The sequence below is a fragment of the Pongo pygmaeus genome, chromosome X, assembly GCF_028885625.2.
Source record: "Pongo pygmaeus isolate AG05252 chromosome X, NHGRI_mPonPyg2-v2.0_pri, whole genome shotgun sequence".
Lineage (NCBI taxonomy): Eukaryota > Metazoa > Chordata > Mammalia > Primates > Hominidae > Pongo > Pongo pygmaeus.
Genome location: NC_072396.2, coordinates 53,709,734 through 53,718,577, shown reverse-complemented (window position 1 = coordinate 53,718,577; position 8,844 = coordinate 53,709,734). Strand labels below are relative to the sequence as shown.

Sequence of the window (8,844 nt, the reverse complement as noted above, 5' to 3'; positions counted from 1 at the left end):
TTTAAGGTATACAATTGCAGGGAGCCGAAGGCCTGTGGGATGTGACCAACTCAGCATTCTGCTGGAGGCTATATGATCAAAAAACAGTTTATCATGAATGCAGGATGTGGGCAAACTCACACTGCCCTGCCACCAAAAGGTTTGCTGAGGGGCTCCTTGAAGTTATCTACTGAGAAAATTAGCGCCTATTGTTCAAAGGATGCAGTCTCGAAAGCCTGCTATGAACCAAACCACCGATGGACAATTACCTGAAAATCACCCCCCCACCCCCGTTTCTTGCTATCTCTTTTGCCTAATAAATACAGAGGGTTGTGTAAAGCTCGGAGCCCTTGTCCACTAGAGGCAAGATACCCCCGACCCCTTCTTCCAAATATACTCTTTTGTCTCTTGTTTTATTCCCGTGTTTGCCCCCCTTTGTTCAGTCCAATAGGTCAGTGGCATAGTGGCGCCCCAGAACAGGGACTTCGAGGACGTGAACGAATGTCTGCTGGAGCAGAGGAACTGAATTTGACAAGGCAAACAGGGACCCCGGGACAAGTCTGCCAGCAGTGGATATAAGGTCGGTGCCTTAAAGAGGTAATGGGAGCAGTGCTTTAAAGAAGTACTGGGAACGGGAAGTTTTCTGAATCAGGGTAACAAGGGGAAGAATTTGTCTATTAAAGAAAAACATTATGTGCAGTTGCTTAAAGGTCTGCTGAGACAGTCTAGAGCTCAGGTTAATTCGCAGACACTAACCTCCTGCAGAAGCCACAAAAGGTTATTACACATAACCCATGGTTTCCACAGGCAGGCACTCTTGATGTGGAAAATTGGGATAGGGCAGGAGAAGGATTAAAACAGGCTCATCCAAAAGGTCTTAAAGTTGATTCTTCTGTTTTCTCCACTTGAAGTTTAGTTCGTACTGTACTTCTGCCATTATCTCCTTATTATTCTGCTGGACAGCAGGCTAAGTCTAAAAATCTGAAAGAATCTGTTGTCCCACCCACAGCTCCAATTGAAAATAAAAAACAGGAGAGGGAGGATAAAAATTGGCCTATACCACTTCCTCCAATTGCAGAAACATCTGTACCACCTCCTTCAGTAGCAGAAATACAAACCCCAATACAAAGAATTTTACACTCTGCTGCCATAGCTGGAGAGCCCTTAGGACCTTGCGCTTTTCCTATTTCTATAAGGCCTGATCTAAATAATCCACAGCAGGTTATTCATGAACACACACTAGAGTTTACGTTGTTAAAAGAATTAAAAGTGAGTGTGGTAAATAATGGCGTACAAAGCCCATTCACCTTAGGATTGCCAGAATCTGTGTTTGGTGCTATGCATCTTTTGCCCTTTGATGTGAAACACTTGGTGCGAACTTGCTTGTCTGTGAGCGCATATCTGACATGGAATTTAAATTGGCAAAAAATGTGTGCAAAGCAGGCTAGACAGAACTGTGTTGCTGGACATGGAGACATTACAGAGGATATGCTGTTAGGTAATGGCCCTTACTCAGACCTGGAACGTCAAATGGCATGCCCAGACGCTGCTTATCAGCAGTGTGCACAGGCCGCTAAATGAGCCTGGGCCACAATTCCTAAAGAGGGAGTCCTAGTACAATCTTTTTTACATATCATGCAAGGGTCAGAGGAACCCTATGCGCAATTTCTTGCAAGATTACAAGAGGCAGTGAAGCATCAGATTCCTCATACCTTGGCTGCAGAAATGCTAACTTTAACTCTAGCTTTTGAGAATGCAAACGTGCACTGGCACCGGTGAGGTGTACAAAAACTTGGGAAATTTTCTCAAGAGCTTGTCAGGATGCAGGAACTGAGCTTCATCACTCGGCAACGTTAGCACAAGCAATGGCTAATTTAGCAGTTGACAAATCTAAAAGAAGCCAAGGGTCAAACCCTAAAATGGGAAAATGTTATAATTGTGGAAAAACTGGACATTTTAAAAAGCAATGCTGCCAGATCTCAGGACAGAAAGGACCTTACAATGCTGTCCACCGCACCCCCCCCCCCCCACCCCCAGACTCCAGCGGAAAAAACGCCAGGACTTTGTCCTCGCTGTAACAAAGGAAATCACTGGGCTAATCAGTGCTGCTCAAAATTTCATCAAAATGGCACCCCCCTGCCGGGAAGTGAGATGGAGGCCTGAACCCGGGCCCCACAAATAATGAGGGCATTCCCAGTACAGACCTCAACCCCGTTTCAGGGATGGGTTCCCAGAGGCACATTGATTCCCTCACCCCAGAAACACCAGGAAGTGCAGAATTAAATCTACCCACCATAGAAAAAATCACGTTAGTTGTTGGAGACAAACCTATCAAAGTTCGCACTGGTATTTGGGGACCTTTACCAACAGTACATGGGACTAATTTTAGGCAAAAACCGTCTTAACTTGCAAGGCATCACTATAGTCCCAGAAGTGACTGACTCCGATTATGAAATAGAAATTCAAATAGTTTTAATGTCACAAAATCTTTGGGGTTTTGTACCGGGAGAATATATTCCTCAATTATCGCTTATTTCCTGCAAATTACACCCTTCTTAACAAAAGGAGAAACGAGGAAATAAAGGGTTTGGGAGCACAACTATACAGGAAATCTATCTATCTCGACCCATTGCCTCTAATAGACCCACCTGTGTGTACAAATTAAAGAAAGGAAATTTTATGGGCTTATGAATACGAGAGCTGATGTATCAGTAATATCTAAAGACAACTGGCCCCCATCCTGGCCCTTACAATTAACTTCTACGTCCCTAGTGGGAGTAGGAACAGCTCAAAGTGTTCAACAAAGTGCTGAGATTTTATCTTGTCTTGGTCCGGATGGACAGTCATATACTTTTCAGCCTTATGTTGCAAATATAGCTATCAATTTATGGGGTCGAGAGTTACAGCATGGGATATGAGACATACAAATGAAAACTTTAATAACCCAGGATTTAAAATCTTGAAAGACATGGGATATCAAAGGGAAAAAGGTTTAAGAAAATTTCTACAATGAAATCCTAACACGATATCAGTAACTGGAAAAACAAATAAAGAAGGGCTAGAATGTCAGGATTTCTGACGGGGGTCATGATATTTCTCCTCCACCCACTGTCTTACCATTAGAATCGCTTAGTGACAAACCTGTGTGGGTAGATCAATGGCCCCTAACACATAAGAAGCTAGATCAACTTCATCTGTTGGTAAAAGAGCAATTAAATGCAGAACATACAGAAAAGTCAGTTATCCCCTAAAATCCACCGGTATCTGTTATTCCAAAAAGGTCCAAAAACAATAATGACCTCTGGGGTTTCAGCTCAACACTTAAAGCTAATTGCAGTCATTCAGGTTTTACAGCTCACAGCTTCAGATCCTATCAACATTGTGATTCAGCTTAGGTTATAAATGTAGCCAGTTGAATAAAAACTGCTACAATTAAAAGTACACTAGACCCAGAACTGCTTAATTTATTTTTAAGACTTCAATAAGTTATTTGCTCTCGTACAGCTCCTTTTCATGTTTCTCATATTCGCTCTCATACACAACATCCTGGGCCACTATCTCTAAGTAATGAGCAAGCAGACAAACTAATTGGTTCTGTGTTTCAGCAAGCTCAAGCGTCTTATGTACTTCTGCACCAAAATACTTCCGCCCTTACTCGCATGTTCCATTTATCTCGCAGAGAAGCTAGGGCTATAATACAAGCCTGTCCTATTTGCCAGCATGTCCCTGGAGCCACACCTGTAGAAGGCTGTAACCCACGAGGTTTGGCTCCAAATGAAATTTGGCAAATGGATGTTACACACATAGCAACCTTTGGCAAGCTTAGCGATGTTCATGTGACTATAGACACTTATTTCATATGTTGCATGCTATATGCCAAATAGGTGAGACAGCTGGTCATGTACAGCAACATTGTCATCATTTGCTCATATGGGGATACCTAAACAATTAAAAACTAATAGTGGACCCGCTTATACTCGTCATGCTTTTCAAAATTTCTTACAGCTTTGGGCTATAACCCATAAAACAGGAATTCCTTATAATCCTAGAGGACAAGGCATTATAGAGCAGGCACATCAAACATTACAACACATGTTGAGAAGACAAAAGGGGGTATACGAGGCCAACTACCACCTCAATCAAAACTACATTTAGCCTTATTTACTGTAAATTTTTTGACTCCTTGTACGAATGGTTAAGACTCCAGCAAAAAGACACCGGCAAGCGTTAGAGGAAAAGAGGAAAGTTTATCTGAAAGTGTTATGGAAATCCCCAAAAGAAAGACAATGGAAAGGTCCGGTGGATTTACTGATATGGGGAAGATGGTATGCTTGTGTGTTTACAGGAGATGGACAAACTGTGCGTGCGACCATGGAACGGGAGACTGGAGGAACCTATGGTGGCCAACCATCGGCCCGGTCCCTCCTGTACGAGCCATGAGCCAGCTGAGCCTGAGTGCAAAGATGGAGAGAGGGCCGATAAGAGTCACGACACAGCTCTAATGCTACATTTTCTGTAAAATTCGACGGACCACCAATCGGATAATAAGAGCTGCCCAGCCTGGACTTACATTCTTTCAATTAATACACAAAACAAAAAGAGGGATATGCAGGGAGCCGAAGGCCCGTGGGACGTGACCAGCTCAGCATTTCACTGGAGGCTATATGATCAAACAGCAAACTGTTTATCATGAATGCAGGATGTTGGCAAACTCACACTGTCCTGCCACCAAAAGGTTTGCTGAGGGACATCATTCCCTGATGGCTCCTTGAAGTTATCTACGGAGAAAATTAGCGCCTATTGTTCAAAGGATGTAGTTCAAAGCCTGCTGTGAACCAAACGGCTGACTGACAATCACCGCCCCCAACCCCGCTTTTTCGCTATCTCTTTTGCCTAATAAATATGGAGGGCTGTGTAAACCAGGGCCCTTGTCCACTAGAGGCAAGGTTCCCCCGACCCCTTTTTCCAAATATACTCTTTTGTCTCTTGTCTTTTATTCCTGCATTTGCCCCCCTTTGTTCAGTCCAATAGAGACCAAACGTGGAAGGCAAACTATTTACAGCTCAGTATATATGTGCTTAAGTCTGTGTGAACAGAGAAATGCCTCCCGCAGTGTTTGAAAGTGTTAAGCTGATAATGTAACTAACAATTGCAGAGAGAACAAACATTCAACTTGCCATACACCTCAAATTTGGAGAAACAGTTAATTTGGGCAAATCTACAAATTCTGTTTTCGTTCCTATATTATCATTGTTGTTTAATACTCACTGTACTTGTATTTGAGATAAATAGGTGCTACTGAATTTTATACTCTATTTTCTTTTTCATTAAAACATTGGCATCTTAGTGCTATAGAAATTTAAGATATAAAATTAAATGTAAAAATTAATTTCAGCTTCATTTCATATATATATGTATATATATTTTTTGAGACGGAGTCTTGCTCTGTTGCCCAGGCTGGAGTGCAGTGGAACGATCTCAGCTCACTGCAAGCTCTGCCTCCTGGGTTCACGCCATTCTCCTGCCTCAGCCTCCTGAGTAGCTGGCACTACAGGCGCCTGCCACCATGCCCAGCTAATTTTTTGTATTTTTAGTAGAGATGGGGTTTCACCGTGTTAGCCAGGATAGTCTTGACCTCCTGACCTCGTGATCCACCCGCTTCGGCCTCCCAAAGTGGTGGGATTACAGGCGTAAGCCTCTGCACCTGGCCTCATTTCCTATTTTGAAGCAATCTAGACTGTTGTAATGAGTCTGAACCTGTAAGTCTTAAAGATTTCTTAATCTTCTAGAAGAAAAAATCTCCAAAGATCTCTCTCTTCGTCCAGAATAGCTGGCCATTATGCTTCTTTGAAAGGACAGGGCAGTGGGACCAGGATGGTTTTTTGGAGTACCAAGCTATGGAAATGAAGCACTTTAAGGGTGCCTCTTAGTAACATGAATTAGGAAATCTGTGTTGAGTACCTCGGTCTAAACAGTAAAACAAGCTGCCTGGAGAACAGCTGTACCTAATGTACATTAGGCAGGCTGGTCTCTTTAGCCCAAATGATCTGCCTGCCTCGACCTCCTCAATTTCAGGCAGGTGTAACAGTTCCTTTCTACCAGATTTAATTATTTTTATATTTCCTGCAGGTTCTTCTTAAAAAGTAATCTATATTTTTGAACTGATACTTGTTTTATACATGAACTCTTTTTAGATGTGATAAAGCTAAATTTGGCCAAAGTGTGTGCCTGAATTATGAGACTTTTTTATTAGTCGACCTATGAAGGCTGAAATGGGATATATTGGTTTTCAAGGGGGTGGGGGTGGGGTTCCAGCATAGTATCGAATCTCAGGAAAAACTATGCTTTCATCTGTGATTCTGGGATTTCTAATCGTGTTGTCCACAATGAAGATAAATGCAACAAATAAATCCAGCTTTCAGTATTCCTTAATTAAATTTTACCTAAGCTCATTGCTCTAGGTTTTGATTACCTAAAATAAGCTTGGGTAAAACTGAACCGACTTCAAGAATGCAGCACTTCTTTATCTTTAGCTCTTTCTTGGGAGAAGCTACACTTTATTGTTCATTATATTGCTATCACAACTTTGCTCTTTCATAATACAGGATAAATTGTTTACATGTTTGGAGACTCAGTCTGTTAACCAAGATCGCAGAGTGTGTCAAGGAAAAATACACTTTCTTAATGGCATTTGTGTTTTCTTTGTGAAAAATCAGTCACATAGTGTTAAGAAAGGGTCAAAGGTTTATAAGTTGCCCCCAATGGCCATACTTTGAATTATGATTCTCATGGGTTTAAAGATGTAATTTTTTAAAGTCAGTGTTTTACCACCTAGTTATTTGATCTTGTCCAATTTTGTGTTTTTTAAAAAGTGTAAAACTGGAAGGCAAAGAAAAAAGACTATTTTCAGTAAATATGTTGTTTTGTCGTTATTAATAGAATGTAATGGGCCTTTGAGATCTTAAGTACTTATGTTACCTTTGTTATTCAAACGCTGAACTTAAGCAGTGAAATAATAGAAATTATTTGAAGGAAGTTATTAAGGGGTTTAACTATTTTAAGTCAATATTTAGCTTACTCATATTGGTTTCCTGAAGATGTCAGAATTTGTTTTCAGTGTAAGACAAATATTCAAAAGTAATAGATCAAGTTTAAAATGTAAATCCACTGTATGTATTATATTGATACCATCATTTTCAGGATGTACATAAGAGGATTGTGATACATAATTAGTAATCTCAGGGTTTTCCCCATATATCTAAAATTTAGACTGTACTTATTTCTCTTTCAGTTAATCAATTTCTCTTAGCAAAATAAATTTAGTTTGGTATTTGATGTTCTATTAAAAAGACTATTTCCAGGCTTGAGCCAGCTTAGAGACCTAGAACACCTTGAATGAAGGGGGGACTGAGTCTTCCTTAAGAACCTCAGAAAACTATCTAAAATCTATACTGTATCTTTCAGCCTTCACCAAAGGGACCTACAGCCTTTAACTAGGATAACTGCATTGAGGAAAAGGAAATAAGCAGACCTTTTGGGAATTACTGGATATGGGCTTTGACATTTACTCCAGGAGACCCAAAATATCACTGTGATCACGTCAGAATAGTGGCTTATGGAGGTCACAGAATCAATGGAAATTTAGGTCATGTCCATTTCACAGTGGACCAAGTGGATACCCAAGCCCGTGCTGTGGTTATTTCCCCAGTTCTAAAATGTGTAATTGAAATCGATATACTCAGCAGCTGACAGAATCCCACACTGGTTCTCTGACCTGTGGAGTGACGGCTATTGTGGTGAGAAAGGCCAAGTGGAAGTCAATAGAACTGCCTCTACCTAGGAAAATCATACATCAAAAGCAATACCATGTTCCTAGGGGACTGCAGAAATTCGTATCAACATTAAGGACTTCAAAGATACAGGGGTGGTTGACAGAGCAGGAGTACTGCCATCTTGAACAACTACTGTCATTTTAAAATTCATCTTAATAAAAAACTGCCTAAATCCAAAGGGCATCAGTGTAATGGCTAAGGCAGCATGACTGTAAACCACAAACAACATCTCCAACCAGAAACATCCCGAACTCCTCCCCTACCAGAGACATGCTAGCCCTGAGATAAACCCCCTCTGGGTGGGAAGATGCCAGCCTCGAGATAAACCTCTTCTGGCCGGAAAGATGTCAGCCCCAAGATAACCTCCCCTCTGCCCAGAGACATTTTAACTCCACCATAAAACTTCTCCCCCAAACAGAAACATTCCAAGCTTATAATAAGCCCCCTCACCCTAAAATCAATATATACTCTTAGTCTGTAAGAGAAAGTGCTCCCGACTGAAATCGGCCAGAAGGCCCTCTCAGGTTTATTTTCTCTACAATAAATCTGTCTTTAACTGTTAAGCCACATTTTGTGTTTCTTTCCTCTTTAACTCTTACATTGGTGATTCCCACCACATCCCCAATGAACACTCCTGTTTGTCCTGTGCAGAAGACAGATGGATCCTGGAGGATGACACTAGATTAAGTTTAACCCGATGGTGTCTCTAATTGCAGCCATTGTGCCAGATGTGGTTTCACTGCTTGAGCAAATTAACACATCCCCAGGTACTTGGTATACAGCTATTGATCTGGCAAATGCCCTTTTCCCCATCCCTGTCCATAAAACCCATTAGAAGTAGTTTGCTTTCATTTGGAAAGGCCAGAAATACACCATCCCTGCCTACATTAGGGGTACATCAACTCTCCAACACTATGTCGTAATTTAGTTCACAGGGATTTTTTTTTTTTTTTTTTTTTTTTTGAGACAAGGTCTCATTCTCTTGCCCAGGCTGAAGTGCAGCGGCACGATCAGAGCACATTGCAGCCCCAAT

General features: G+C 41.3%; 1 long non-coding RNA gene across 1 annotated transcript; it reads left to right on the top strand.

Annotated features, from left to right (window-relative positions):
- Positions 1–366: 366 nt before the first annotated feature.
- LOC134739043 (uncharacterized) lies at positions 367–6,893 on the top strand. Its single transcript, XR_010125445.1, has 2 exons — positions 367–559; positions 4,325–6,893. It is a non-coding gene; the product is annotated as an uncharacterized LOC134739043 (long non-coding RNA).
- Positions 6,894–8,844: the final 1,951 nt, after the last annotated feature.